Consider the following 4904-nt stretch of genomic DNA (forward strand, 5'->3'; position numbering starts at 1 on the left):
GAATCATGTAGAATGGAGTATGTAACACAAATTTCGTGAGTCATCATAGTTTAACTTTGAAATCGGTAATCTTCTCTTGTTCTTATTACCCATAGGTTAAAGGAAACTTTAAACAATACTTTCAACTCATTCATATGTTTCATGGAGAGTAAAACTTCTTTCATGCTCAAGAACTCATAACTCTTTTGAACTTAAATACTTGGAATTCAAAATCATATAACTTTAGAGCCTACTTGAAGGCATTTCATTCATATCTCATTTCAAGTTATAGGGAAAAATACTCATATCAAGGGAAAGTATTTTAGTTTTAAAGGAAAATATCTTATCTCAATGGAAAAATACTTTAGTTTAGGGAAAAAATATTCTATCTTAATGGAAAATACTTTAGTTTAGATGAGACCTCACGTTGGGGAGCATACACTTGCCAGGGAGTATAACCTAGGTCCAGTGATCACTAAACAAACTCGGCCTCGGGCCCAATATCAACTTCGCCTTAAGCCCAATAATAATCATAAACTCGGCCTCAGGCCTAACCTATGGTTGCACATAGTCTTGGGGTAAGAAACCATAGAAACTTACCCACTTGGTGCTAAATACTACTCCCTGTAGATTATCTGCGCTCATCTCGTAAAAATCCACTTTTAGAAATAATCTCATGGTTCACCACGAACCCAATAATCAAATCGATAATCTAGTATAGTGGAGTGGATTTCAAAACTCAATTACCATTAGGTCAAAACATTTCTCAACAATCTCGGAATACTCAAATCATGGGTGCTTATAGCATAAGAGTTCTTAAAATTGAAAATCTCAAGTAGGGCTCAATAACCCATAATTCATTCTCAAGTTAAAACTCATCAAAACCATAGTACATAGCATATAGATTCATAACTCATGTTGAAATCTGGAAATTTCAGCAATTTGTCTCAAAATCTCAACATACTTATATACTTTAATATCTCACACATTTCCACTATTAAATTCTCAAGGATTAAAATCATGGGGTATAGACCCATCTGCAATTTCTCAAGAAAACTCGTAACAATCATGCCATTAGACTCTCAATTCAAGGAAAACATCAAAAGCTTGCAACCAATAACAATGAGTGAAAAACACCAATTCAATTTCATGTAAAATCTCATAAATTGTAGAGAATTGTAGTTTAAATAAGCCTTTGGGCACAAGAGTGAAAGCCCTTGGTCAAAACCCCAAATACCTTAGATTATGAAATTTGATAAACAAGCTTGCTCTAAACTCTTCTTCTTACTCTTGAGAGAGGGTTCTTGCAACCCTAGAACTTGGAGAACTGAAATCTTAACTCAATTTGTTGAATCTATGGTGAGTTGGATATCTTGGAGAAGGTTTTTATATTTGCTCTTGAGATAGAAACCATAGAATTTGGATATTTTGGGAGATAATGAGGTCATCGAGTTTGTTTGGAATATATCAGAGGGTTAAAAGGGAAAATACCCAACTTGTTAAAATGAGTTAGAAACATTGAACGGGGGTTACGACGGTCGAAGCGATGGTCCATCGCAAGTTCAACAGTCCGTTGGATCTTCCGTTGCAATTGGCCAGGAATGGGACACACTGCCTCGTTGCGATGGTCGGAGAGATGGTCCGTCGGATCATCTATCGCACGATGGCCAGGGTGAGGCCACAGTAACTCAGCGTGATAGTGACAGCGATGGTCCATCGCAAACCCGACGATCCGTTGTCTTGGCCATCACACTTAGGCCAAAAAAGAGAGTTATTGCCTTGGTTGCGACGGCAAGCTATGGTCCATCGTAGACTCGACGGTCCGTCAGATCGTCTGTCGCACCTGGGCGGTTCAGATAACTCTCAGTAAAACAACCATAACTTCTCACTCCGATACCGGATTTGGACGAAATTGGTATCGTTGGAAAGCTAATTCAATTATCTACATGACAAAAAGTCAAATTTAAGAAAATTCGATATGATTTAAACACCAATCACTTGGGAAGTAATTTTGCAATATTTTAGGGCTAGAATCACACTTCACTTGACACGCTTTAAGGCTCGGACTATGAGGGAACTTTGCGGGGTATTACATTATCTCCCCCTAGGAAACATTCATCCTTGAGTTTCGCTAGTTAGAGTAGGAATACAGGAAAAATAAAGTAAATTTAGCTGAATCTCTCTAAACTCTTGAATACCTCAGAAATTGCAAGAACTCATTCAAGAATAGATACATAGCTGCACTTTAGATTAGAAGGGCTGAATTAAAGAAGAATAATACCTTCAGATTAACCTGAACTCATGGAAAAGAGGTGCGGCTACTTGACGCGCATGTCTGCTTCAGCCTCCCAAGTAGCACCCTCAAAAGACTAGTTTTGCCACAAAACTTTGACCAGGGGAACTTCTTTGTTCGTTAGTGTACGAATCTGAAAATCTAGGATCTCAACAGGAATCTCATAGAAAGAAAGACCATTCTGAATATCAGAACTCTCTGAGGTATTTACTACAACGGAATCATCAATATGCTTTTTAAGAAAGGAGACATGAAAAACAGGATGAATGACTGACAACTCTGCAGGCAACTCAATCTCATAGTCTAGTTTGCCGAAACGGCTCAGGACTCAATATAACGGGGACTAAGCTTTCCCTTTTTACCAAAACTCTTTACCCCTTTCATGGGTGAAATCTTTAAGTACACCAAATCAGCCACCTCAAACTCAAGATTTCTTTTTCTCACATCGGCATATGACTTTTGATGACTTTGAGCAATCTTCAACCTCTCTCTAATTAACATAAATTTCTCCATAGCCTTAAACACTGCATCAGGCCCAGTCATGGTAGCTTTACCCACTTCAAACCAACCTGTGGGTGATCCGCATCTCCTAGCATACAAGGCCTTAAATGGTGCCTTCCCGAGTCTAGCTTAGTGACTATTGTTATAGGCAAACACTGTCAATGGAAAATGCTTATCCCAACTACCTTTGAAAGCAAGAGCACACGCCCGCAACATATCCTTTAGGGTCTGAATGGTCCTTTCAGCCTGACCATCAATCTACGTGTGAAAAGCAGAACTTAAAAGAACTTGGGTACCAAGATCCTACTAAAATTCCCTCCAAAACTGAGAAGTAAAATGAGTGCCCTTTTCCGAAATGATGGATGAGTGAACTCCATGCAGCCTGACTAACTCCCGGATATACAATCTAGCATAATCCTCTGTGTATAAAACGAATGCATGGGCAAGAAATGCACGGACTTTGTCAGCCATCCACAATAATGCAAATCGAATTATGATGACGACGTGAAAGAGGAAACCCGATCACGAAGTCCATATACACCATCTCCCACTTCCAAGTGGGTATACCAAACTATTGCTACAAACTCGGCTTTATCCTTCTTCATACCATTCTACCAACAGATTTATCGCAAGTTGCGGTACATCTTGGCGGTGCTGGGATGAATAAAATACCACGCGTTATGCATTTCAGCCATAATCCTCCGCCTTAGATTATCAACACAAGGAACACACAATCTATTTTGTACTCTCAACACGCCATCTCTCTCTTAGGAGAAAACCTCTACCTTTTGGTCCTTAACTACCTCTTTCAGTTTGACCAAACTAGAATTCTTATCTTGCTTCTCCTTTACTTCTGAACTCTAAACCAAAGCACTTTCCTCAGCTGAATCAAGCAACCTCACACCCAATATAGCCAAATAATATATATCACAATCTAACTCTTTCTTACCTTCCTCTACATGGGCAACACTACCCATAGAAAACCTATTAAGGGCATCTTCCACTACATTGGCCGTGCCCGGGTGATACAGCACACTTATATCATAGTCTTTCAACAACTCCAACTATCTCTTCTGCCTAAGATTCAACTCCCTTTGAGTAAACACATACTAAAGGCTCTTATGATCAGTAAAAACATAAATATGAACACCATAAAGATAGTGTCTCCAAATTTTCAAAGCAAGTTTAATGGTCCATCGGATCATCCGTCACACGAAGTCTAGGGTGAGGCCACACTAACTCAGCACGACGGTCATAACGATGGTTCCTTGTAAACCCGACGGTCCATCATCTTGGCCGTCACACTTGGGCCAAAAAAAGAAGTTACGACCTTGGTTGTAACGGGCCAAGCGATGGGCCATCGCCGACTCGACAGTCCATCAGATTGTTCATTGCACCTGGGCAGTTCAAACAACTCTTGGTAAAACGGCCATAACTTCTCACCCCCATACAAGATTTGGATGAAATTGGTATCATTGGAAAGATAATTCAATTATCTATATAACAAAAAGTCAAATTTAAGAAAATTCTATATAGTTTAGATACCAATCACTTGGGAAGTCAATTATAAATCTTTTAGGGCCAGAATTACACTTCACTTAACATGCTTTAAGGCTCAGACTACGAGCAAACTTTGCGGGGTCTTACAATATCTATCCCTTGGAAACATTCTTCCATAAATATTGTTAGTTAGACTAGGAACTCAGGAAACATATAATAAATATAGCTGAATCTCTGTAAACTCTTCAATACCTCAGAAATTGCAAGAACTCATGAAAAAATAGATACATAGCAGCACTTTAGATTATAAGGGCTGAATTAAGGAAGAATAATATCTTCAGATTGACCTAAACTTGCGGAAAACAAGTGCGGGTACTTGACATGAATGTTTGCTTCTACCTCTCAAGTAGCACCCTCAACAGACTAGTTCCACCATAACACTTTGACCAAGGGAACTTCTTTGTTCGTTAGTCTATGGATCTGAAAAGCTAGGATCTCAATCAGAATCTCATCGAAGGAAAGACCATTCTGAATATCAGAACTCTCCAGGGATCTACTATAACGGAATCACCAATATGATTTTTAAGAATGGAAACATGAAAAAATAGGAAGAACGAATGACAACTCTGCA

Source organism: Capsicum annuum, chromosome 4, assembly GCF_002878395.1.
Source record: "Capsicum annuum cultivar UCD-10X-F1 chromosome 4, UCD10Xv1.1, whole genome shotgun sequence".
Taxonomy (NCBI): Eukaryota; Viridiplantae; Streptophyta; class Magnoliopsida; order Solanales; family Solanaceae; genus Capsicum; species Capsicum annuum.